The 27809-nt window shown below is 46.6% G+C and overlaps 1 protein-coding gene across 8 annotated transcripts in view; it reads left to right on the forward strand.

The window, feature by feature from the left end:
* The window catches only part of Bcl9 (BCL9 transcription coactivator), a 106369-nt gene that overhangs the window by 55890 nt on the left and 22670 nt on the right, over window positions 1–27809 (forward strand). The window contains exon 2 of one of the 8 annotated variants that reach the window (XM_045138129.1): window positions 20068–20330. The exons of 6 other annotated variants lie outside the window; for them this stretch is intronic. The gene's annotated coding sequence lies outside the window, so the exon portion shown is untranslated. Of the gene's footprint in view, window positions 1–20067; window positions 20331–25305; window positions 25346–27809 lie in introns of those variants that run through there. One more of the 8 variants, XM_004659089.2, reaches the window with a different exon arrangement.

Raw genomic sequence — 27809 nt, forward strand, 5'->3', positions numbered from 1 at the left:
ACAAGAACTTATCTACACAAACTCGGATCTCACGCCTTTTCTGGATTCCTTCCCTCCCAGGCCAATTGTAGATTCCAGGTCTCAGCTGCTTTTGATCAGAACTTTTTTTTTTTTTTCTTCTATAGTGATTTTGCATGAATTTCAGACCCCGGTGACTTTCGCTTGCTTGGGTCTGTTTCTCATTGCAGCTTTGTCCGGATCTTACATCTAGGTTACATTTGAAAAAGCTTGTCTTGATTTTTTCCCCCACTCTTGAGTATTTTGTGCAAACTTTCAAATCTGGGTTTTTTTTTTTCCCCCTAGTTTTCTTTTTTATATAAACTATTTGTAGATTTTCCTGATTACAAAAGTAATAAACATTCATGATAAAGAATTAGAACAAAAGAATAGAGAAAAAAAATCACTCATAAACACAACATACAGACTTATATTTTCCACTTATTTGTTATTTCTTATTCTCCATCTTCTCTCTCATATATATGTATATATATATATACATACATATATAATCTTATCCATGTATGGTTGCATACATACATGTTTGCAAAATTATGATAGAAAAATATATGTATGTTTGTATCCTGATTTCCTTCATTAATGTTATGTCACAAGAATTTTCTTGCATATCATCAAATATTCCTTGCAACAGATTTGTCTGCGTGTTATTTCCTCATATGAATATTCCAAGGTTTAATATATTCATTCATATTCTACCAGCTGTCTGCATGCTTCTGTGTATAAATTTCTGGGTTTCTTCATTTCCCTTTGCTTTATAAAAAATTATTCCTAGAAAAGGAATTATTAGGGCAATTACAACAGAGTATGAACTTTTCACTTTTTATTTTAAAAAGTTCTTGTACCTGATTGTTTTAATGCTGACAAGCCTGTATATGGCCTCTTAGTCCATAACATCAAATTCTCTATGCTGCAAATATTGCTTTAACTCAGGGCCCGAGGCCTTCAAACTAAGGCGAATGGGTAAAAATCTGTCTTGTGGCCTGTTTTTGCTGAGCCCATGAGCCGATAATGGTTTTTACATGTCTAAATGCTTAGCAAAACTTCAAGGGAAAATAATATTTCATGAATATTGTGTGAAATTCAGATTTAAGTGTTCATAAATGAAGTATATTGGAAGCACAGACATACTTCTCCATTTTCATATCATTTCTTGCTAAAGAGACTGTATGGCCTATACACCTAAAAATCTTTACTTATCTGCCCTTTACAGAAACAATTTATGGATTCATGTTTTAGTATGTAATCCTCCAAACTGCATATGAGAATGTCCATTTGATCCCACACACATTAACACCAAACATTGGAATTTTCACATTTTGTGTTAATTTAGATAAGTCAACAAGTCTTTATGGGCTAGGGACGTAACTCCAATGGTAGAGTGCTTATAAAACTTGTATGAAACCCTAGATTTCATGCCTAGCATATCAAAAACCAGGCATGGTGGTACATTTCTGTGATCCCAGCACTCAGGTCGTAAATCAAGAGTTCAAGATCATCCTTGGCTACATAGTAAGTTCAAGGCCAGCCTGGGCTACATGAGACCCTGTCTCAAACCAACAATGAATATTTACCAAGTGCTTGTCACGTGCCAAGCTCTCATGGGAACTAAAACTCGCATTTCATTATTAATTATGAGGACAGTTCATAAGTTCCAGGGAACTTTTTCTATTAGTATTCCGTATGAAATGTTTTAACTAAGACACTAGTTTTGTTTTTTTGGTTTTTTTGAGGTAGGGTCTCACTCTGGCTCAAGCTGACCTGGAATTCACTCTGTATTCTCAGGCTGGCCTTAAACTCACAGCAATCCTCCTACCTCTGCTTCCTGAGTGCTGGGACTAAAGATGTGCGCCACCACACCCGGCTTATTTTTCATGTTTTTATGAGTTCTATTCACACTCAAATGTTAGTCACATTTGTTAGAAATACTTCATTCCCATTAGGTTGTCTACCCTTCAATTTTATGATGCTTTAACATATAGAAGTTTACATTTGTATGGAATCAAATCTACTTATTTGAAGTGGCTAGAGACCCTGGCACACCCATTCTTTCTCTCTCCTTCTCTTTCTGTAATAATAAATAAATAGAAATATTTTTAAAATATATTTTCATTGAGCTCACTCTAAGCATATTTTTTCATGGCATCAAGTTTACATAAATATTCACTCATATTTTCTTCTATTTATTTTATTTTATTTGCATGTTTGTGTGCCCATCCAGTTTTATGTGGGTGGCTGGGGAATTGAACCTGCGTCAGCAGGCTTTGCAAATAAAAGTTTTTAACCACTGAGTCATTTCCCCAACCCCTCTTCTATTTCTTTATTTTTATTTATTTATTTATGTGTGAGACAGAGACAGAGAGAGAGAAAGAGAAGGAGAGAGAATGGGCAAGCCAGAACCTCCTGCCACTGCAAACCAACTCCAACACATGTGCCACCTTTTGCGTCTGGCTTTACATGGGTACTGGGGAATTGATCCTGGGTCCTTAGGCTTTGCAGGCAAGCAGGCACATTAGCCACTAAGCCACCTCTCCAGCTCCCCCTCCCCTATTTCTTTTGATGGATTCATTTTTATACTTATATCTTTAATCTCTGTATTTTTTCTTTATTTTATTTTTAATATTTTAGTTTTATTTATTTATTTGTTTGACAGAGAAAGAGGGAGAAAGAGAGAGAATGGGTGTGCCAGACCCTCCAGCCACTGCAAATGAACTCCAGATGCATGTGCCCCCTTGTGCATCTGGCTAACATGGGTCCTGGGGAATCGAAACTTTGCAGGCAATGCCTTAACTGCTAAGCCGTCCCTCCAGCCCTAATCTCTGGGATTTTTTTTTAGTGTTTGGAATGAGATGAAAATCTTAAATTTTCTTCCAAATAGTATAACAATTATTTGTTGAGCAATGATTTTTTTTTTTTTTTTTGTACACTCATATGTCACCTTTGCTAAAAAGTCTTGGGTGTCCTGAAATGTGTTCTAGGTCACATTCCTCTTATTTCAGTAAATGTGTGTGCTTACGTATTGTACCTTTTATGATTGTGAATTTAAGTCAGCATCATCCTTTCTTCAGGTCAATAAGTCAAGAATGTTCTATAAGCTCATCTATTAAAAACAGACAAACCACTGGGCATGGTGGAGCACGCTTTAATCCCAGCACTCGGGAGGCAGAGGTAGGAGGATCGCTGTGAGTTCGAGGCTACCCTGAGTCTACAAAGTGAATTCCAGGTCAGCCTGGGCTAGAGTGAGACCCTACCTCGAAATAAATAAATAAATACACAAGCTATAAACTCCTACCAAACAGGAGGTGAGAGCCAGGGCAAGGCCTTGCACTTGTGTGAACCACGAGCCTTGGCGCTCATTCATAACCCTTGCAGGTGACAGAGACTTAAGCTTTGTAACCTCAGAGGTCGGAGGTTTGCCGGCCGCTGAGTAGCATCAACCGCATTATAAAAAAAAGAAAAAAAAAATAGCAGTTTTCCAGAATGGGTTCCCAGAAGAGCTGTTACATGATGCAGAGCCCCGAACCTTCTGTTAATAGCTCACCCCAACCTGCCCTCAGTTCACAGTGGAGTTATTTCATTTACCAGGTGTGAAAATTGGATTTTTACCACAGAGGAGGGGAGTTATTACCTACCAGTTTTGCTCTTCAGGGGAGTTGGAGATGGTGATGGGGTCTATTAGCTGAGATTTGCTATGCAAGGAGCATATAATTAGAGATGTGTTTCCTGAAAACTGGATTAGCCATCTTTGTCATTTTAGGAGCGGATTTTCCCCCCCTCCCTTTCAGTGTTTCTGGCTGACAACCTTCTTCCCATGTGCTTGCGTAGTCCTACCTAGGATCTGAATATGTTACCTGGCACCTTTCTGCCAAGAGATGGGCCCAGGGGTGTGACAGCTCAGGGGAGGGGAATGGCGACCTTAATGTGGTCTTGATATTAGTGGCACACAGGACGCTAAGAACGGGAAGGGATGATAAGGTAATTTTCATGTTAATTAATTGCTGTAAGTCTGGGCCTGGCTTTGATGAGGGCCTTAAGGTCACTGTGAGACTCTCTTGAAATTCAAGAGTTTAGATGTTAATTCCCTGTTGTCAGAGGCCATAGAGGCAATCTCAAAGTTAGTACCTGGTTAACCGCGCCTGCTTCTGAAAAAGACACCCTGTTTGCTCCCACCACGGTGTGGCTGATCTCACTGTTGTTTCTCATTGCCAGCACACTTCGTTCTTGCGGAGAGCTTTAAACTTATTGATGTACGTACATCGGTTGCTCTTTGTAGCACTCCCAAGAGATGAGTGGGTGATAAGTTTTATTATCGTCTGCTTTTCCAATAAGGAAGAGAAAGGCAGCTCCTGAGAGAGGACTTCCCTGGGTTTATAGCCCAAAGCTCTTGTCACCTTCTACCTTCTTCGGAGACCCCCCCCCCCCAGCAAAAATGGTGATAAATTCAACCTGCGCTCAGCCCCGGTGAATCACCTATACCCAATCCTGTGACCCTCTAACCACAGTGGGATTTTCACCCCAAATTGAAACTACCATGTACTGCGCCAGACACGTTTCATCTAAACACATCACTTTCATCCCCAAACCATCTTATTCCTCCACTTTGTGTTTATTTCTTTATGTATGTATTTATTTGAGAGACTGGGGCGGGGGGGGGGGGCGCGGGAATGGGCACGCCAGGGCCTCTAAGCGATTGCAAACCAACTCCAGACTCATGCACCACCCTGCGCATCTGGCTTTACTTGGGTACTGGGGAATCGAACCTGGGTCCTTAGGGCTTCGCAGGCAAGCGCCCTAACCACTGAACCATCCCACCAGCCTTCCTCGGCTTTTTGCTTGAAGACCCTGTTGTTTTCCCATCACCCGTGTAGGGCTCTGAAGTCATCTGTGACTCCGCCCTCCCACCCACTTCAGTTACCCAGTGAGCCATGTCCAGTGTGCCTCCCAAATCTCTTCAACATCTGTCTCTTCCCACCTCTTCTCCGGTCACTGCCACAGCCCAGCCCTCCTTACCCCTGCCTGGGCTCCCGGAATAAGCCCTGCGCTGGGTCCCCTATTTTCCATCCCCCCAAAATCTTCTGTCTCTGTAGTCTTTCTCGAGCCCCACCAAGAAAGCCACTCACACACTGGTCTGTGACCAGCAGTCTCCCCCTCCAGGCGACCCACCTGCTCAGGGCTTTCAGGACCGCCCACTGCTCTGGTGGCATTCTTCCCAATCTTATGAAGCCACGAGTTCTCAGCCTGTGCCTGGTTGTGCGGTTGGTTCTTTGAGCCTGATCTGCCTTCTCTAGACTCCATTTCCAACTGTTGACATTTTTTTTATCCTCATGCTAAATTTAAGGCCAGTCCAAACATCTCCTCCTTCATGAAATGGCTCCTGATTGTTTCGGAGGACAGGGTCCGGCGCCCTTAACACTGAAGTGAAGTCCTGTCAGAGTGCAGAGCACCCTAACATCTCCCACCTGGTTCCTCCCCTCCCCCAGGACACATCATGTACCTCCCACTGTGCTGGGTCTTCCCTCCTTCCCTTCCCCATCTCTTTTCCCCTCTCTAAACTTATCTAACTGGACTCCGCTCATAAGTCACTGTCTGTGACACATTCATCACCATTCTAAATTCTCTGTCTCCGTGGGCTCTGTGTCATTCCCTCCCGCACTTCCACAGACCTTTAGAGACTAATAGAGAAGAGTAATAGAGAGCTTAGCTGTTCATTTTCAGCCCCGTTAGTGATTTGAAAAGTTTGCATTCTAAAAGACCTAGCACAGGTCTAGCACCGAGTCCTTCTTGAACGTTGCAAGAAAGCATTCCTTTCTTCTCCTCAGGGCCATCATTGTTCTTTGTACTTAAAAAAAAAAAAATCATTTATTTATTTGCAAGCAGAGAGAGATAGGAGAGAAGAAAGACAGACAGACAGAATGGGCATGCCAGGGCTTCCAGCCCCTGCAAACGAGCTCCAAACGCATGCACCATCTTGTGCGTCTGTCTGTCTTTATGTGGGTGCCGGGGAATTGAACCTGGGTTGCTGGGCTTTGCAGGCAAACGCCTTAACAGCTGAGCCATCTCTCCAGCCCTCTTTGTACTTCTGGGAAGCAGATTTCCTCCGCTGCCTCTCACGTGCGTGTTCCATTCGCCTACTGCGAACACTCGTGAGGGAAGACCATTGGGGGCTGGCGTCCTCTCCCCACACCTGGCTCTTCCCCGTGGTGGGTGGTCAGTACATGTTTCTTTAATTGAATTGTAGGATGTTGTGCTCAGCTAGCTGCTAAACAACCCCATTCCAGGGGTTAACTAATAACACTGGAGATGTTCTTCTCCTTTGGGGACATTTGCATTTTAATGGGAATCTTAAAAACCCAAAGGAAATGTTCTCTAATGGTGGAATTTCAGGCATGGTAAGGAGGCTCCTCCCTCCCTTACTGTCTTGGTACTGGATGGGGGACTAGGAAAAGCTCCTCCAGCCTGAGGCTTCTAATCCTGGGGCCATGACCTCCTGGGGTGGTGAAGCCTGCAGACAGAATGATTTTTTTTAAATTATCTATTACTTGAGAGAGAGAGAGAGAAAGAGAGAGAGAGAGAGGCAGATAGAGAATGGGCACTCCAGGGCCTCTGGCTGCTGCAAATGAACTCCAGGTGCATGCGTCACCTTGTGTAACTGGCTTATGTGGGTCCTGGGGAATCGAACCTGCGTCCTTTGGTTTTGCAGGCAAGCGCCTTAACCACTAAGCCATCTCTCCAGCCCCGGAATAATGATTTCTAAATACATAAAATTAAGCACACAGAACTAAAAACTGGTTATAAGGAAATACTGTGATCTAAATGCTAAAAGCAAAATTTGATATCTAGTACTACGTGTGTGCCTTTATTAAAACTAATAAGGTCTACAGACAGGTCTAATAACTCCTGAGGTTTGATCATAGTCGTGATTGTTCGTGATATTTGGAATATCTTTGATCTAATTGGTTAAAAAATGTTCACAGACTGCTCATACCACCTTAGCATGTTGCCTATTGCCTGTATTCGTGTGTGTATGTGTGTGTGCACATGTGTGTTTTTCTGGGAACAGGACCCAGGACCTCATGCATGACAGTCAAGTGCTGTCCTACAGAGCACAGCCATGTCATGTACCCGTGCCTGAAGGAAATGATGACACTCAGTTAGAAGTTCGTGCACGTAGCACGTCATCCAAGTTGTAACCTCCACCACGGACAGAAGGTGCCAAGAAGCCCGGCTTAGGGACGCCCCTAAGGCCAGTGCTCCAAGCGCGGCGCTTCCTTGGCTGCCTCTCTCTGGGCCTCTGCCTACAGCAGCCGAGCTCTGACGTTTTCCCTATACGTCAAAGCTAGGGATCGCAGTTCCGGTTTGCTTCATTTACTCCAGATCTATAGAATAAGGAGAAACCTAATGATTGTTTGAGTTTCCCTTCCGTCGGCCACTAAAGTCAGGCCTTGGAGGGAAAAAAAAAAAAAAAAAAAGGCAGCTCTAGTTCCCCAGCCTGGGAGGGTCCCCTCTCCAAAGTCCACCAAGAGGAGGAGTTGTCTCAAATTCAGAAGTGACAGAATGAGTGCAGAATTCACCCCCCACCCCCACCCAAAGTCTCTGCAAACTCCTTCGGATGTCAGAAGTCACTTTTGGAGCCAAAGGGTGGACCCGGCATCGCAGGCGTCTTGGTGGTGGGCGAGTAAGTGAATTAACTTTCACGGCTCTCGAAACACTGCTCTCCATGGCACTGATGTGACTTCTCGCATGGGTAAAAGTGTCTGTGCAGGTCTCTTTTATTTTGAATTTGTTTTTAATTAATGTAGGTATTTGAAAGAGAGAAACAGAGAGAGAGAGAATGGGTGCACCAGGGCCTCCAGCCACTTGCAAACAAACACTAGACGCTTGCGCCACCTGATGCATCTGGCTTACGTGGATCCTGGGGAATTGAACCTGGGTCCTTTGGCTTTGCAGGCAAGCACCTTAACCGCTAAACCATCCCTCTAGCCCTGTTGTTCCCTTGTTTAATGGCAAAATACAGGGAATGTTTTCAGTCCATTGCAGTTACCCTTTTACCTGTAACCTGGAATTCAGAAACTTAGGGGCGATTTTTTCCCAAGCAGACATAAATCTGTTGTTAGAGGGTTCCTCTGCTCTGGATGGCTGAGGACTCAGGCTAGAGCTCCTAAAACTTTTAAAATTCATGACCCCCTTTCACCTGAAAAGCTTTTATCCAAGTCCCAGTATATAGGCACATAAGATGAGTACATAAACATTGACTAAAAATAAATCATAAAGAATTTTATTTCAAAAACAGTTCTTCAGTAGACATGTCATTTTACCATTTACTAAAGAAGAAAGCAAATTTTATACGAATGCACTTGTTTATTTTTACATAAAGAATTAAATCTTGGCTGAAAGTTTGATTTTTTTCAGGATACAAAGCATCTTCATTGTTTTTCAGAATTGATCGGTATTTTGATTTTATGATCTTCAATGCTGAGAATACCACTTCATATAAATACACAGTAAAAAAAAAAAAAGTGGGTGAAGTAAATTAGGGCCATTTAATAAATTGTTGAAAATTTTGTCCTAATCCTAAGACAAAAATGTTTTACTGAAACTCAAGTCAGAACTCAAATAGCAATTTTTAAAATCAAACATGCTGGGTGGGGAAGGTGGGTCAGTGGTTAAATGTGCTTGCTTGCAAAGACAGCTGACCTGGGTTCGATTCCCCAGCCATCCATGTAAAAATGGATGTAAAGTGACATGTGAAAATAAATAAAAAATTTTTAAAAAATCAAACATTCTGGGCTGGGGAGATGGCTCGGTAGTTAAACGTACTTGTTTACAAAGCTTGATGGCCTGGATTTGATTCCCTAGTACTTATGTAAAGCCAGACACCAAAAGTGGCACATGTGTCTGGAGTTTTCTTTGCAGTGGTAGGAGGGCCTGATGCACCCATTCTCTCTCTCTCTCTTTCTCTCTCTCTCATAAATAAATACTTTTTTAAAATCAAGCATTCTAATAATATAGTCCAAATATATGTTAATTTGATACACATTGAGAAGTGACAATAAGAAATATTATAAGTCTTCTATTTCTGGAAAACATCACATTTTCTTGAGAGCAGACAACTTTGTACATACAGTAAAAATGCTATTCTTCATACCGACCGAGGCTCTCGACCCGGAGCTGGGTGTTTCGGGAGCAGAGGCGGAGCCGCGTGGCTCGCTGGCCAGCATAGGGAAAAGGGCTCGTGTCGTGGGTCCAGAACCCAAAGCTGCACTGGAGGGCACACGCAGTGCGGGTGGACGCTGTCAGATTCATTCTGATTTGGTTTTGAATTAAGTTTTCACCCTTGTGTGTTCAGAAACCTCTTACTGTTGCCAAAGTTTTCAAGACCCCCACAGTCAGTTAAGGCATGGGAGGCGGGTGCTGTGACCCACAATTCTAAGTAGCTGGGACTTACAAGATATAAGTAAATTGAAAAAATACTTTTACCTATTTATTTGACACAGGGAGAGGAGAGACCAAAAGAGAGGGAGAGAAAGCAAATGGGCGTGCCAGGGCCTCTAGGCACTGCAAACGAACTCCAGACGCATGCGCCACTTTGTGCATCTGGCTAACATGGGTCCTGGGGAATCGAACTGGGGTCACTAGGCTTTGGAGGCAAGTGCCTTAACCACTGACCCATCTCTCCAGCTCAGTAAATTTTTTTTAAATTTTTTTTGTCGTTATTTTATTTTATTTATTTTAGAGCGATAGACAGAGAAAGAGGCAGAGAGAGAGAGAGAGAGAATGGGCACGCCAGGGCCTCCAGCCACTGCAAATGAACTCCAGATGAGTGCGCCCCCTTGTGCATCTGGCTAATGTGGGTCCTGGGGAATCGAGCCTTGAACCGGGGTCCTTAGGCTTCACAGGCAAGCGCTTAACCTCTAAGCCATCTCTCCAGCCCACTCAGTAAATTTTAATATTAGCCCAGGCATGTTGTTTCCAGGGTGAGCTTCATATTTGCCCTGACGGGGTGCCACTGGAGGGTGTGCCTTTGGCACCAATCTGTTCTCTTGCATACCTTTACCGGTGAGCTCATTCCTTCTCAAATTTCCTCTCTCGCCCCTCACCTGATAGGGCATCTCTGCCATCCTTAAAATAAAACGAGAGTTTATCGTGGTATAATTTACATGCTACAAAATTCAGACACGTTAAGTATATGATTCAAACATGACAGAAAATGTGCACCCATTGTTCATCATCTGGTTTTAGAACACTTGTTTCATGCATTCTGTATTCCCTGTCGGGTGTGGGTGCAGCTCAGTAAATGAGCACTTAACTAGCACTCATAGGCCCTGGGTTCAATCCCCTGCACTGCCCTAAACAGATGCTTACCCATTTGCTGTCAGACTTTGTTCCCGCTCATACCAATTACTTTCGACTGATACAGCCCTACCTTTCCTCCACATTTGATGTAAATGACATCACACAGCAAGTTGCTTCACATCTTACGTCTCTCACTTACCATGGTATTTTTTAAGTTTTTATTTATTTACTTAAGAGAGAGAGAGAATGAGGGTGCCAGGGCCTCTAACCACTGCAAACAAACTCCAGATGCATGCGCCACCAAGTGCATCTGGCTTACCTGGGTACTGGGGAATCGAACCTGGGTCCCCAGACTTTGCAGGCAAGTGCCTTAACCGCGACATCACCTCTCCAGCCCTTACCATGGTATTTGGATATTATATTCATATTGTAACATGTCAGTGCTCATTTCCTATTGCTGAATAAGATTCCATGGTGTAGATATACCACATTTTATTTATACATACCAGTGTTTACATAGACATATGTTTTTATTTCTCCTAGAAATAAACCTAGAAGTTGAATTTCTGGACCACATAGATACTTTTAAAATATTTTATTTTTATTTATTTGAGAGAGGGAGAGAGAGAGAGAGACACAGACAGATAGAATAAGAGAGAAACAATGGGTGTGCTAGGGCCTCCAACGAACTCCAAATGCATGTGCCCCCTTGTGCATCTGGCTTATGTGGGTCCTGGGGAATTGAAGCCTCGGTCCTTTGGCTTTTCAGGCAAGTGCTTTAACCACTAAGCCATCTCTCCAGCCCAACACATAGATAATTTTAAAGAAACTGCTGAACTCTATTTGAGGGTGGATATGCCATCCTGTGTCCTCATACGACAATATACGAGACTTGTCTCTCCTCTCACCAACACTTGGTGTTCTCGGCTTCTTTTCACTGTAGCCACCCTTAGTTGGCACATAGTGGCAGCTCATTGAAGACTAGTGACATTTCTTTAGCGTGTGCGTGATGCAGGTGTGCCTGCAACACGGCACAGGGCGGGGATCAGAGGACAACCTCAAATGTCAGTGTCAATTCTCACCTTCCACCTTGGTATAGTTTTGCTTTCTTTTCTTTTTTTTTTTCTTTTTTTTTTTTTTTTTTTTGAGGTAGGGTCTCACTCTAGCCCAGGCTGACCTGGAATTCACTATGGAGTCTCAGGGTGGCCTCGAACTCACAGTGATCCTTGTACCTGTGCCTCCCCAGTGCTGGGATTAAAGACGTGCACCACCACGCCCGGCTGCTTTCAAATTTTTATCTTTAGTTCATTGATTACAGAGAGAGAGAAAGAGAGAGGCAGACAGAGAACAGGCACACCAGGACCTCCAGCCACTGCAAACAAACTCCAGACACGTGCACCACATTGTGCATCTGGCTTACGTGAGTCCTGGGGAATCGAACCCTGGAACTTAGGCTTCACAGGCAAACGCCTTAACTGCTAAGCCATCTTCTCAGCAGTTCCACCTTGGTTTTGATGCAGCACCTCTCCCGTTGTTTGCTATTGCATTTGCCAGGCTAGGCGGCCCGTGGGCTTTGGGGATCTTCCTTCTCCCTTCAAACAGCAGGTGCGCTGGGACTTAGGGCTTGTGCTGTGCGTACAGCTTGACGTGGACTCTGGTGACCCAACGCGCAGTCAGGCTGGTGCAGCTAGCACTTTGCCATCTGAGTATCCATCTCCCCAGCCCTCAGTGTCTTCCTTCCTTCTTTCCTCCTTCCTTCCTTGCTTCCTTCCCTCCTTCCTTCTTTCCTCCTTCTTCCTTCCCTTCCTTCTTTTCTCCTTCCTTCCTTCCCTCCTTCCTTCCTTCCTTCCTTCCTTCCTTCCTTCCTTCCTTCCTTCCTTCCTTCCTTCCTTCCTCCCTCCCTCTCTCCCTCCCTTCCTCCCTCTCTTTCTCTCTCTCCTTCTTTTCGAGGTAGGGTCTCACTCTAGCCCAGGCTGACCTGGAATTCACTATGTAGTCTCAGGGTGGCCTCGAACTCATGGCGATCCTACCTCTGCCTCCCGAGTGTGGGGATTAAAGGGGTGCGCGGCCACACTCTCGATGTCAATTTTTTTTTAACAGAGAGAACTGGAGCGCTAGGGCCTCAGCCACTGCGCTCGAACTCCAGGCGCTTGCGCCACCTAGTGGGCATGTGCGACCTTGCATTTGCCTCACCTCCGTGCGTCTGGCTAACGTGGGATCTGGAGAGTCAAACATGGGTCCTTAGGCTTCGCAGGCAAGCGCCATAACCGCTGAGCCATCTCTCTATCCCGCTGGTGTCATTTTTTGACCCTTCCCATTTCTGGCTGAAATGCCCCTTTCCAGGAGTTTTGAGGCTACAAAAATAAAAAAATTCTGCGCTCTCCTACCCCCTCTTCTGTTCACGCGCTGCAAAAGCGAGCTTCTGCTGCCGTCAAGTCCTCTAATCAGCCCCCAGCATGCGCTTCACTCCCCTTCCCCCTCCCCCATCTGCATCATGACACCCACGGTTCTGTGCTCTCCCGGCGGTCTCGTCGCCGGTTCTTCTCTCCTCCAACGTTCTTTCCTGCAGCTGCAAGCTGATTGAATGCCAACATGGCAAAGGGAAGGATGAATTGGGTGTAGGACCAGGGAGCTCTGGGCTAGTTCAAGAATCCCCACTCCGTGTCACCTAACCTCGTACTTAGTCTCATAACTGACTTGAGTCCAGCTCCTTCATGAAGCTACTTAAGCCTCTCCAAGCCCTCCGTCCCTTGTGCGCAAAGCGAGTTCATAACAGCATGTGAGTGATAGGGTTTCTTCTATAATATAATCTATCTCATAAAGCCCTTAGCCCAGCTATATGGCGAGCACTTAAATCCCTTCTGGTTTAAGTTGTTATTCTAATGATTGTTGTGATGATTGTTATTGTCGATTGTGATGGGAAAGCGCCTGGACCCTGGCGCATAGCTTTCCCAAGGATCAGCTGGGGCCGTGAATGTGAACCTGTGTTCAAGAACGCCACGTGCAGTGGCTTGAACGGGGCGTCCCCTCATCGACTCGCGGGTTGTGAATGCTTGGACGCAGCTGACCGTGACTTGGGAGGTGGGGCTTTGCGGAGGAGGTGTGCGGCCGGGGGAGGACCTCGCCGCGTATCAGCCGCGGCTTGCCAGCGTCAGTTCGGCTCACTCTCAGCCTGGTCCTTAGGCTTCACAGGCAAACGCCTTAACTGCTAAGCGATCTTCTCAGCAATTCCACCTTGGTTTTGATGCATCACCTCTCCCGTTGTTTGCTATTGCATTTGCATTTAAGTGCATATTGCATTTGGATTTAAGTGCTCCGCCCGCCACAGCCGAGGTGGTGTCCAGTCTTTGCTCATGCCATCCTTTTCCGTGCCATCCTGCAGTTTCCCCTCGAGACTGTAAGCCAAGATCAACGATTTTTCCTCCACCAGCTGCTTTTGGCCAAGTGCTTTGTGCCACCATCAAGAAGGGGACGACACCACCATGCAGATTGCAACAGTGTTATTTTTAAGCGGGTTTCCCATGCTTGAGGAGAGAGTGTGCGGGACACTGGCTTAGATGTGGCATTCACCTCTGGAACCATGTGCTATGGACAGCGGTGAGGCTCGTGTAAGCCATTTGCCGTCTACATTTTGGTTTTTCTCATCGTGAGATGGGGATAGTATTAAGTCCCAGCCAAGAGGACACAGTACAGAAGGTGCCTGTTTCACAGGCTGTGGCCTTCCCATTCCCTTCTTTTAAGAAGTTATGGGCTGGAGAGATGGCTTAGTGGTTAAGCTCTTGCCTGTGAAGCCTAAGGACCCTGGTTCAGGGCTTGATTCTCCAGGACCCACATTAGCCAGATGCACAATGGGGCACATGCATCTGGAGTTCGTTTGCAGTCGCTGGAAGCCCTGGCGTGCCCATTCTCTCTCCCTCTCTCTCTCTCTCTCTCTCTCTCTCTCTCTCTCTCTCTGCCTCTTTCTCTCTCTGTCCCTCTCAAATAAATAAATAAAAATGAACAAAAAAATTTTTTAAAAAAGAAATTATAGCACATCCTTCTCATATACTTTCTCTAAACCATTTCTTCACAACTAATCTCTGTCTCACATATCCACCTGGGCTCCCCTCTGACCCTAGCCACCTCAGACCTACGTTGGCTTTAAACACATCTCTTTCTTTCTTTCGTTCTTTTTTATTTTTACTTATTCATTTGTAAGAGAGAGGGGCAGATAGGCTGGGCACGCCAGGGCCTCTAGCCACTGCAACTGAACTCCAGATGCATGCAGCACCCTGTGCATCTGGCTCACGGTGGGTGGTGAGGAATTGAACCTGGGTCCTTTGGCTTTGCAGGCCACATCTCCATCACACTCCAGTTCCAGGACGCAGGACAGTCATTGACCCTTCCAAATAAGGTCCCTCAAGTATAAGGTGAATAGCAGTTATACCTCCTTGTGGGGTTGTTCTCTGTATTAAGTATCTGTAAAAGGCCTTAGGCTCGGGGATGGAGAGATGGCTTAGCAGTTAAGCGCTTGCCTGTGAAGCCTAAGGACGCCGGTTCAAGGCTGATTCCCCAGGACCCACGTTAGCCAGATGCACAAGGGGCGCACACATCTGGAGTTCGTTTGCAGTGGCTGGAGGCCCTGGTGTGCCCATTCTCTCTCTCTTTCTCTCTCTCTCTCTCTCTGCCTTTCTCTCTGTGTCTGTCGCTCTCAAATAACTAAAAAATAAAGAACAAAAATATTTTTTAAAAAGGAGGCCTTAGGCTCGTGTCTACTAGTCCATACATACACAGAAAGCCGTCGTCATGACCACTTCCTGTCCTCTTGGCCCCTGCCTGGGTTCTGATGCACAGCCCCACACAGAATGCTCCCTCAGGGTCTGTCCCTCTTGGTCCTCGAGTCACAAAAGCATCCTCTCACAGGGCCAGGCAGCTTCTGCTCCTACATGAAAACTGTCACTCCTCGCTCCGGACTCTTAACGTGATGCTTGCTTCCCCCCCCCCACGCCACCACTCTGGAAGTCTCTGGTTTGCATCACATCTGTACTTCAGTGGAGGACTTAATTGTTATTGAACATTTTTTTGTTCCTTCAACTGGACTGTAAGAGCTCTTCAGTAACGATCACCTTACTTAATTCAACGCAAGTGCTAACTAATACAAAAGAAAACCTGTAATGTTAGAACAATTTCTTTTAAGCAAACACTCTTTATTTTTATTTATTTATTTGACAGAGAAAGAGGGAGAGAGAGAGAGAGAGAGAGAGAGAATGGGTGCGCCAGGGCCTCCAGCCACTCCAAACGAACTCCAGACGCGTGCACCCCGTTGTGCATCTGGCAAACGTGGGTCCTGGAGAATCGAACCTGGGAACTTTGGCTTTGCAGGCAAACGCCTTAACCGCTAAGCTGTCCCTCCAGCCCATGTTAGAACAACTTAAAATGGGCTCGTTGAACATCTGCAGTGCCCTCAGTGACTGAGTGAAGACTCATCCTGAGCAAAGCCATCTATGACATCACAGAGCAGAGAAGGGAGCGGTTGATGGACACTGCTTATGCTGGCTAAACCTGTCTTTATTGGCACAAATTGTCTGGTTTTCTGTTTTTGTTTTTCAAGGTAGGGTCTCGCTCTAGCCCAGGCTGACCTGGAATTCACTATGCCTTCTCAGGCTGCCCTCAAACTCTTGGCGATCCTCCTACCTCTACCTCCCAAGTGCTGAGATCAAACGTGGGCGCCACCACGCGGGCCTATTCTTGTTGTGATCCATCACTTCTTGGCATCTCTCTCCAATTTCGACCTCTTCCTCCAATCCCAGCAGGGCTGCCCTCAGAAAGCCCCCTGCGTTCCTCTCTGCCTGGCTGGAATTTCTGGGGAAGAACCAACACACTTCAGAATTCGCTTTTTCCTCCAGGGCAGCGAGCAGCTAAGGAGGATAGAGGTGTGCCAGACAGCTTCCTAGAATAAAGCAGAGCTAACCCTTGATTTGTGTTTTTCCCTGCCAAGGGCTTGGGGAAATGATATCTTAAACCCAAAGGTGTGGGTTTCTAACGCCAGGGTTTAAAACAGTGTCTGGGAGCACCAAGGAGAGAAGACAGTGAGTGAAAGTAGATGCGAGGCGGCCATCCTGCTGAGAGCCCTTCTCCCAGAAAGGCTCTGCGGAATCTTGACTCCCCTCTAATAAATATTCTAGGAAAACCTAGATATGACCGTCATCGTCCACAGACAAAGTGCTGCCCCTGTCCTGCATAGGGCACAGCCCAGAGTGCTGAGAAGGATTCGACCCCACAGCATGTCTGACCTCAGTTTTGCCTCCACCCCCATGAAGCGGTGTTTGCGACCCCTCCCCCCCCACACACACACCGTATCTCCTCTGATTGCTGTTTTACTTTTTTGTTGTTGTTGTTTATTATTTATTTATTTGAGAGTGACAGAGAAAAAGGGAAAGAGAAAGAGAGAGAATGGGTGCCCCAGGGCTTCCAGCCACTGCAAACGAACTCCAGACGCGTGCGCCCCCTTGTGCATCTGGCTAACGCGGGTCCTGGGGAATCGAGCCTTGAACTGGGGTCCTTAGGCTTCTTCGGCAAGCGCTTAACCGCTAAGCCATCTCTCCAGCCCCTGCTTTACTTTTTGCCTCTGCCCTGCCACTTATTTATCACCTCTCTCTTGCCTTTCGGTTATTTATATACCTTGTCACACAGCTGAGCCTTTACACACAGCTAACTCCTGCAAGTTCTTTAAGATTCTGCTCAGGTCTATTTGTATTCTGTAAAAGGCTCTTGCCTGCATAGATTCCACTCTTATTTTAATTTTTTATGTGTTTTTTTTGTTTGTTTGTTTGTTTGAGGTAGGGTCTCACTCTAGCTCAGGATGACTTGGAATTCACTATGGAGTCTCAGGGTAGCCTCGAACTCTCACAGCGATCCTCCTACCTCTGCCTCCTAGGTGCTGGGATTAAAGGCGTGTGCCACCACGCCAGGCTCAGATTTCACCCTTTACATGCCCTCAACACCTAGATTTTACGTGTTATCACTTAATATTGATTTCAAATGTTTACTTATCAGTCTGTGTAACTACATAGATCCCAGATCGCAACACCAGGGAAAATGTCCTCTGTTCCCCTCCCCCTTTCTTATTTTATTTAATTTTTAATTTCTTTTGTTTATTTTTATTTATTTGAGAGTGACAGAAAGAGAGAAGGAGGGAGGGGAAGAGAGAGAGAGAATGGGTGCACCAGGTCCTCCAGCCACTGCAAACGAACTCCAGACGCATGCGCCCCCTTGTGCATCTGGCTAACGTGGATCCTGGGGAATTGAGCCTTGAACAGGGGTCCTTAGGCTTCACAGGCAAGCACTTAACCGCTGAGCCATCTCTCCAGCCCCCCCTTTTTAAATTATACCTTGAATATTCAGTACTTTTCACCTGGCACACATCAGGAATTTATTTAACTTTCTTTTTTTTTTAATGAACAGATCATCCATCCAATTTGATTGAACCTCTAAAACAGAATTGTGTGCCTATTTCTTTCTTTTTTTTTTTTAAGACACCCAGGATGTCTTGCTTTTAGTAGATGCTTGATAACTATAGTAATACTAAATGATTCAAAAGCTAAACAGGCATTAAGTGGGGGAAGAAAGAGGACCACATAAGCAGTAGAGGAAATTAAAGTGTGTGTATTCCGGCTGTTTTCAAAGTGACTACATGAATAACTGCTACTGAAATGAGTGATGATAGAAAAAAATAAATTTGGCTTGAAGTGACTTGGCTAACACCTGAAGTCCAAGATCCAGCCCAGATCCACGTGAGTCTGACACGGGTACAATTGCCGTTGCATTATACCGCTAGGCTCTTGGGCAGGTGGGTCAAGAAGAAGCAGCGTCGCTTCGGTAACTTGAAAAGGCACGCTATGAAACCTACCATGTGTAAACAGGCCTTTTAGGAAGAACTTTCTGGAAAGAGTATGTAGGGCTAGCTGACAAGAGGAGAGCCTAATGAAAAGAACAGAGAGTGCGGAAGTGAAACTTAGTTTTAAAAGATGGTGAATTTAGTTTATTTTATACTTTTTTTTTTTTTTGAGATAGGGTCTCACTCTAGCTCAGACTGACCTGGAACTCATTTGGTAGCCTAGGCTAGCCTGAGACTCATGGTGATCTTCCTATCTCAGCCTCCTGTGCGCTGGGATTAAAGCCTCCCTGGATGGCTTGGTGAATTTATTGTTGACGTGTAAAGCTTGTCGCGATGAGCAAGCCGAGTAGCTAAAGATGCAGGACTGAGTTCAAGTGGAGCCTCAACTACACCTGCTGGTGTGTTGGTATTTATAACGCGGTGATGGCTAGAATTGGGAAAGTGCGAGAGAGACCCTAGAAAAAACTGGAGAGAAAAGATCAAAGAACCAAGGATTTGTTTGTTTGTTTGTTTGTTTGTTTGAGGTAGGGTCTCACTCTAGTCCAGGCTGACCTGGAATTCACTATGTAGTCTCAGGGTGGCCTCAAACCCACAGCGATCCTCCTACCTCTGCCTCCCGAGTGCTGGGATTAAAGGCGTGTGCCACCATGCCTGGCTAAGGATTTTTTCTTAATTTTTTTTGTTTTATGTTTATTTATTTATTTGAAAGTGACAGAGAAAGAGGCAGAGAGAGAGAGAGAGAGAGAATGGGCATGCCAGGGCTTCCAGCCACTGCAAACGAACTCCGGATGTGTGTGCCCCCTTGTGCATCTGGCTAACATGGGTCCTGGAGAATCGAGCCTCGAACCGGGGTCCTTAGGCTTCACAGGCAAGCACTTAACCGCTAAGGCATCTCTCCGGCCTGGATTTTTTTTAATTTTAATTTTATTTATTTATTAGAGAGAGAGAAAAAAAAGACAAAGAAGTAGATGGATTGAGACAGAATGACATCAGCACTGGTATGTAGGTACTTAGACCTTAGGACAATGACAGCCTGAATGCTACAAAGGTGAATTTTAGAAAGTTGAATGTTGAGGCTGGGCGTGGTGGGACACACCTTTAATCCCAGCACTTGGGAGGCCGAAGTAGGGGAATTGCTGTGAATTTGAGGACAACCTGAGACTACATAGTGATTTCCAGGTCAGCCTGGGCTAGACAGAGTGAAACCCTACCTCAAAAACCAAAAATAAGAATAAAAAACATACGGGGTGGAGAGATGGCTTAACAGCTAAGGGACTTGCCTGTGAAGCCTAAGGACCCAGATTCAATTCCCTAGTACCCACAGAAGCCAGATGCACAAGGTGGCACATGCATCTGCAGTGGCAGGAGGCCCTGGCATACCCATTATCTCTCTCTGCCCCTTCCTCTCTTTCTCCCTAGTAAATAATCAATAACTAAAATATTTGAAAAATAAGAATGTAGAATGTTGAGTAACCATATAGGCTGAAGCAGGAAGAAACATGGTGTGGTGCCTTCTAAATGGATCTCAGTGTCACCTCACGGATCTGTTACAGCGCCTCAGAGTACCAGAGACTGCAGGTGAAGTTGAAGGAGATGGGAATACTGATTTCTATTTTATAAGAGTCAATTAGGGCTGGAGAGATGGCTTAGCGGTTAAGGCGCTTGCCTGTGAAGTCTAAGGACCCATGTTCTACCCTCCAGATCCCAGGTTAGCCAGATGCACAAAGGTGAGGCAAGCACAAGGTCGCACATGCCCACTAGGTGGCGCAAGCGTCTGGAGCTCATTTGCAGTGGATGAGGCCCTGGTGTGCCAATTCATTCTCTCTCTCTCTCTTTCTCTAAATAAAATAAAACAAAAGGTCAATTAGCCCTCTTCTTTCCAGGCAGAGAAGAGATTCCATGGACTAACGAAAGCCAGACTGTAGAGAGTTCTCCTTCATGGACAACCTAGCACACAAATAATTTCCTGACTACCTATGAAAGTGCTGTGAGGGTCAAGAGATGCCGTTCCATTCTAACACTTCATCTTCGGTCAGCATGGCTCTTGGTGGCTTCCCTTTAGCACTGACATTTACCTGCTTTGGTTTGAACTACAAAGTAGATGAACTGCTAACCAACTGGCAAACAACAGGAACCCATGGACAAGGTGAGAGTTTTGACCATGGCAAGAATTGGTTAGAGCCTCTTGTAACCCTAACACCCACTGGCTGAGTGAACACAGCCCTAACTTAGTCTTAATGTTCCTAGGGTAGAATTTCATGTTCTCGCCTACAATAAATAGTAGGTACTGCTCGGAATCAGCACTTCCTGGAAGGTGGAATCGTGTTGCAGAGCACTGGACTCAAATTCTAATCCCACACAATGTGCATAATGTTGGCAAACCAGTAAATTTCCCCATGAAAGGACTGGAGAGATGGCTTAGTGGTTAAGGCGCTTGCCTACAAAGGCTAGCAATCCGAGTTCAAGTCCCCAGTAAAGCCAGATAGATACACGAAGTGGTGCATGCATCTGGAGTTAGTTTGCAGTGGCTGGAGGCCCTGGTGTGCCTCTCTGTCCCTCTCTCTCTCTCCCCCCTTGCAAATAAATAAATAAGTAACCCACACATTTTGAGCCAGGTGTGGTGGTGCATGCTTTTAATCCCAGCCCTCGGGAGGTAGAGGTAGGAGGATCACATGAGTTCAAGACCCCCCTGAGACTACATAGTGAATGCCAGGTCAGCCTGGAGTAGAGAGAGACCCTACCTTGAAAGAACAAACAAACAAACCAAAAAGTTCCCCATCAAAATTGTCATCTGAGAAAGAAGATGGAGTTTCCCATACAATTCTGATATTTAGGTATGTTTATCAAGAATTGAGTAAACAAGAGTACTTGTTCAGTTTCACTTGAAAATGGACTGTTCAGATAGGAAAGATTGAAGACAAACAAGCAATACCACAACGCAATGATCCCAAGCTTGCAGTGCGCTGTTTATCATCGTTATGAGAAAAATTTCAGTAAGAGAATCAAAACCAGGTTTCTCTAGTATCTTCAACCTTTGACAATTTGGCCATTAGTGTAAAAAAGATTTCTTATCTTGAGTTTCTAGTCGCAGAAACACCTTGGAGAAACATCTTATTGGAGGCTTTTAAAACTGACTTTACCATTATCTATCAGTGCTTATGTATTTATAAAGTGTTAGAACTTTTATACACTAAAATAGAATTCTTGTTCAAGTGAGTTGAGATGCATGGATGTTAGAAAACTCAGAGGACAGACTGGGGAGATTGCTCAGCACTTAAAGGTGTTTGGTTGCAAAGTGTGCTAGCTAGGATCCAATTCTCCAGTTCCCACACAAAGCCAAATACATAAAGTGGCACATGCATCTGGAGTTCATTTGCAGTGGCAAGAAGCCCTTGGCTATCCATTCTGTCTCAAATCAAAAAAAATTAAAAGGAGAACTCAGAGGGCAAATATTTTAGTAAAATAAACTGCTGAATAGAACAAATAATAGTTTAAACAAAATCCTATCCCATGTGTAATGTAGCTAAGCTAACATTACTATGGAGATTCTAACCTTTAGATTTTGTGATATTTCTTTTGGTTTTTGGAGGTAGCTTCTCACTCAAGCCCAGGCTGACCTGGAATTCACTATGTAGTCTCAGGTTGGCCTCGAACTCACAATGAACCTCCTACCTCAGCCTCCCTGGTGCTGGAATTAAAGGCATGTGCCACCATGCCCAGCTGACTTTGTGATTATTGTTTAACATGCTTAAATTCTGTTTTCAAAATTCATTTATGTGCACCAAGGTGTCTTGCACCTGCAAATGAATATCAGACATATATCCCTCCCCACTTTTGGAAGCTGGCTAAAGAATTGAACCCAGGCAGACAGGCTCTATAAGCAAGTGCCTTTAACAGCTGAGCCATCTCTTCAGCGCCCTTAAATATTTAAAAAAAATAGTTTAAAATTTTATTTGTAAATCGAGAGGGGGGGAGAAAATGGGCATATCAGGAACTTTTGCCACTGCTCACAAACTACAGATGCATGCACCTCTTTGTGTACCTGACTTTATGCGGGTATAGGGGAAATTGAACCTGGGTTGTGGTAAGCTTTGTAAGCAAGTGCCCATAGTCACTAAGCCATCTTCTTGGCCCAAGTTGTTTTATTTTAAAAAATATTTTTATTAGCCGTATGTGGTGGCACACGCCTTTAATCCCAGCCCTTGGGAGGCAGAGGTAGGAGGATTGCTGTGAATTCGAGACCACCCTGAGACTACATAGTGAATTCCAGGTCTGCCTGAGCTTGAGTGAGACCCTACCTTAAAAAAATATATTAGTTAGTTAGTTAGTTAGTTAGGGGGGGGAGAAGGTGTGTGTGCATGTGTGTGCACATGTGCCTGTATTTGGATGTGCCAGGGCCTCTTGCTGCAGCAAATAAACTCCAGATGCATGTGCCCACCACTTTGTACATCTGGCTTTACATGGGAACTAAGGAATTGAACCTGTGGCGGCAGGCATTGCAAGTAAGCCTTTAGCCACGGAGCCATCTCTTCAGCCCCTAAATTCTCAATACTAGTTACTGTTCTTTACCTTAGTGTTGTGCATGTAATATCCTTTCACATTCCTTTCTGACTCAGTAAATGATTTTGAACTTTAACATATATGGTTGTGTGGGAACCTAATACCTAACCAAAAAATAAAACGATAAGATTTCATCTTTTTTAAAAAAAATCTATATCATTGTCATAGTAGGTTTGTTTTGAGCTTGCGTGGTGGATGAGAGCTGCCCTGGGCGGAGCATCTCAGCCCAGGCTTATATGGCAGTAGGCTTCTCTTATGAAATGCAGTCTGTCTGTACCACCAGAGTCCTTCTTGCTCACCTACATTAGCAATCTAAAATATTTTGCGTATTCTTGCCGTAGCTGTCTTATATCCTCATCTGACTTTTCCTAACATGTCTTTCCATGGAGTTTCTTAGCTACGTTGAGTCAAGTATTTTAAAACCAAAGTTGGTCCCCCTCCACCAAAAAGAAACCCTTTTAATTACTTTCTATTTGGAATTTTTTCAATTGCTATTAGAGTTATATTGTTTATACCCACTACAGCCTCTCTTAAAATGTATATCCTTGATCATAACCAAGGACAAAGGGAAAACACTTTGCCACATTTTTTTTTAGTAGGCCTAAGCCAAAATAGTAACTTCCATGACCAGTCAAGAGTTTTAAGTGGCCTGGGATTAATCCCAGAAACTCAGAAGGTTGAGGTAGAAAGATCTCAGTGAGTTTAAGGCCAGCCTGAGACTACTTAGTGAATTCCAGGGCAGCCTGGGCTAGAGCGAGACTCTCCCTTGAAAGGCAGCCCCCCCCAAAAAAAAGTTTTAAGTGGTTTGGAAAGAGGTTCCCTTGTACCACCCTTTAAAGGGTATGACAAGAGTGAGTTTCAATTTTACAGACAGGGAAACTGACGAGGACGTAGTTGTTCTGATTAAATACGTGGGTGATGGAAATAAGAACAGAAGAAAGTGTATGTAACCTGTCTCAGCTAGGTGGTGCCCACCTACCTTGCTAACCTAGGCAGACTTTCAGAGCTGAGCGAAGGAGCTGGAGGGCCAACGCGTGGTTGTGTCTTGGGGAGGACTAGGGGCACAGGGAAAACGATCATGGCTGGTCAGGGCAGTAACGACCCCCCGCCGCCACCCACCCCCCAATAACCTAGGAGTAGCAGGAACCTGAGCTTTGATTCTGCAACCTGCCTTAACCGTGATGCTGTGCAATCTAATGGATGACCATCTCATGTCACCCGGGACAGCGCCGGACCCACCCACTGGACTAGAGGAGAGAGCTCTTCCGAAAATCAGGAGAGATTTGGGGGGTCTGGGCAAGAAGGTGGTACCGCTGGGGTGGGGGAGCACGAGGTAGCGATGCCCGGCGGCGCGGGGCAGTGAGATGGAAGGAAGCCCTCCCCTCATCCTCCCTCCCCTCCGACGCCGCTGCAGCCTCCAGCCCCGCAGCATCCCGGCGAGCATCCACCGGCGACATCCCGCGGGGGGCCCTGTTCCCTCCGGAGGGAAGAGAGCCTGCCGGGGCTGGAGGTCCGTCCACGTCCACAGGGGTGAAGGAAGGGAAAGGAGTGCGAAGGGAGCGGGCGCGGAATCGCATGCAGACTGCGAGCTCTAGGCCCGGGAACCGGGTGGGAGGCTTCCCAGGAGTGAGCGAAAGCCCGGCTCCTTCGGCGGGTTCCCCGTGAGTTTCGGTCAAAGATGGCCAAATTCCACGCGGCCCTTCCCCACCCTCCCTCCCTCTCTCCCTCTCGGCGCTTTTCCCCCCCGGTCCTTTGCCCGTGGCCTCGGGGATGCTGCGGGAGGCCGTGGAGAGTGCAGGTGAGCGAGCGCGGCGACGAGGTACAGCGGCCGCGGCGGCCGCGCCTCCTTCGCTTCCCACCCCCGCGGGCCCCTCCGGGAGCATCCCTCCCCGGCTCAGTGGAGGAAACAGGGCTCTGCAGCTTTAAGACAGCGCGCTGGGCGTGGTCATGCAAAGCAGGGGGCGGCGCCTGGCGGGGCGGGGCCCGTAGTAAGGCGCGTCCTGCGAGGGGGCGTGGTCGGTGGTGGATGGGCGTGGCCTGGAGGGGAGGTTGGACGCGGCGGGGTTGGTACCATCGCGCGCGCTCGGGGAGGGGGCGCGCATTCCCCGGGAGGGAGGGGGCGGGGCCGGCGCCCCAAGGCGGGGCGGGGAGGGGCGGGTCCCATTCCCCCCGCCGGGCGGGACGTCGGGCCCGGGGAGGGGCGCTGCTCCGCTCGCGTCCGAGGCGGGGGGCCCCCCGCGGTACCTTTCGTGGCGCGGTGCGGCTGTGCGTGTGTGTTGGAGGGGAGGGGGGGCGGCGGGGGAGGGGGGGGTGGGGAGGGGGAGGGAAAAGGGGCGGCGCCGGGAGTGGGGGGGAGCCGGAAAGGGGGAGGCGCCGGCGGACAATGGAGCCTATGTGTGCCTGCGGGAGTGGGACGGCGCCGCCGCCGCCGCCGCCGCCGCCACCACCGCCACCGCCGGGGGGAGACGCTGCGCCGCCGCCGCTGCCGCTGGCCCGGGCCCCGGCCCCCCGGGGCTGAGAGCCGCCCCGGGATCGAAGCCTCTTCCCCGTGCCCCCCCCCTTCCCCACTGCTGCGCCCGCCCCTCCCCCGCTCCGCCCGGGGTAAGCGGCACCTCGGGGAGGGGAGGGGGAGGGGAAGGGCCGGCGCGCGGCCGCGGAGGGGGGCCGGGTCGCCGCCGTCCGCGTGTTCGAGCCCACGCCGGCAGGGGGGCCGGAGGGGGAGCGCCGCCGCGGGGTACGGGGTCGCGGGGGTGGGGCCGTGGGCTTAGAGAGTTGAGTGTGGAGGAACCTGTTGGGGGAGGTGGGGGCGCCCCACGATGTGGTGGGGGGACATCTCTCGGGTTTTGTCCCAAGCGGTGTTTGGAGGTTACCTGGGGAGAGAGAGGACCTTCCCCTCTTCCCGGGGGTTGGAGGTGGGGGGTTTCTGGGAGACAGGGGGCGGTGGGGGGACGGATGCTGGAGGAGCGAGCTAGCTAGATAAGGGAATTCGGGTTGAGTTTGGTGGGGTCTGGGAAACCACGGGGATGGGTAAGGAGGACTCTGCAGGCCGGTGACTTGTTGAAGGGTGGTGGGAGGTGGAAAGCCGAGAATTGGCTCTTGAGTTTGGAACTGGGCTCCAGCAGGTGAGTTGGCTAGGAAGGTCTAGGTCACTGAGTCATTGCGGGAGGGCTGGGGGTCCACGCCGGTGACTTTCAAAGTGGAGCCCCTTAGACGCCGGCCTTTGAAAGTTGCAAAGACTTAAAGAAGATGTCACTGGTTAGTGTTTGGGTGAGTTGGTGAAATGGAGATATCAGTAAAGAAAACGACCCAGGGCTGAAATAAAGATTGTTTGGGGGCGGGTGTGTGTGTGTGTGTGTGTGTGTGTGTGCTCATGTTAAAGCTACCTAGCATGAAAGAGGCGGCCTGCAATCCATCTTCCGAAAACCTTGGTCTGCAGGAGGGTAAGGAAGGATGGATCTTAAGTGATAGGAGTGATCCCCGGGGCTAAAATTGTAGTCCAGATGGGGGCTTAATAAAGTTATTAGATAAGGTAGAGAGATGGACTTAATTGTGCTTTTATTGTACATAGTCGCTGAGGCAAGATACAAGTGATTCAAAGTTAGATTTTGGGTAAAGCAAACACAGTGATTTAGTGGGAAAATGATTGAATGGCTGGGTAGTTAGTTACCATGTCATGGACTTAACATTGGAGGTATTAAGGAATTAAATGCTTGTTTGGTGGGCAGAGGTTTGGGCTCTTGTGCCAGGAACTCTAAAGTGATGGATCAGCTATAGCAGGTAATAATAATAGCAAAATAGTTGAGAGGTGGGAGAAGGCGGCCAAAGGATGTTGGAGGATATAAACAGGTATTTAAAACCAGTGGTTCTATGATGATTGTAAAAGTGGTTTCTTTTTAAATTTTGGACTGGATATCACCAGTGAGTAGGAAGTTCAACAAGGAAGAAATGTTTGTGTGTATAGTGTGATAGTCCTTGGTGAAAACTTAACAAAGGCTTCTTACTTCTCTTTTGAAAAAAAATACCCAAACTATTGAAGATAAAGGCGAGTTAATAAGAGAAGCTGTTAATTAATTGTGTGGCATAAAAATGCTTTGAAGAACGAGGGTTCCATTAATTGATGGTTTGGATAAGTTGAAAAAACTGGAGGATGTGTGTGACATTTATGACCTAGAATTTGGATATTGAGCCATTAATATATTATTTTGTAATCAGTGTGTTGAATGTAATATAGTTTCAAACAATATGGTAGACAGACAGGTCATTGGCCCAAGGATGAACAGTTTCGATGTAGTTTTCTTTTATAAGGCAAGTGCTGTGGAACAAGCTCCCGGGGAAGAGTCCTGACAGTGTTTGAGATGACCGGTGTTATTAAAAATAAAAAAAACCAGCTCAAGCCAAAAAGTGCTTCTATACATTGGACTTTATCCTGTGGGGTATTTCCTTAATGGCCTTCAGAAATGTCTGCCCCTGTTCATGTAAAGAAAATATTCTCTGGTTTGAAGTAGGGGAAATACAGAGGTTTCACAAACGTCGTAAACCAGCTACATACTGGGTCATGGTGGCCTGGTACGGTGGTTAAAGCCTTGAACTTGGAATCAAGATGCTGGTTCTCCCACTGGCTTACTTGTGACTTGGAGCCAATCTCTCCTACTGATTCCGTAGCCCGCCGGCTGTGAAGCAATGCTCTGAGCTCTAACCGCTCATCACTGCATTTTACCCTAGCAAGTCAATGCCTGTCTGCAAAGTGCTTTGTACACCTCCGAGATGAGAGGTCAGGTAGCCAACGTTTGCATTTCTGTTATCTAACAAACCAAATTCGGCTTTTTCTTAAAAAAAAAAAAAAAATTATAGTAACATTTAATCAAGGAACGGGAAAGAGTGCTTTGTAACACCAGTTTTGTTCTGTTGTCTGGTTGATATTTTATATTAAATTTGAAAGTCTTTGTCTCCATTTAGTGACAAGACGTTAATAGTGGTGACAGTTGTAAATGTGGAAGCGGAGGTTGCTGTGACGCAAACCTTCATCGTGTGGAGGGTCTGGGACGTGTTTCTTGGTTTCCCGGCG

The sequence above is a fragment of the Jaculus jaculus genome, chromosome 19, assembly GCF_020740685.1.
Source record: "Jaculus jaculus isolate mJacJac1 chromosome 19, mJacJac1.mat.Y.cur, whole genome shotgun sequence".
NCBI lineage: Eukaryota > Metazoa > Chordata > Mammalia > Rodentia > Dipodidae > Jaculus > Jaculus jaculus.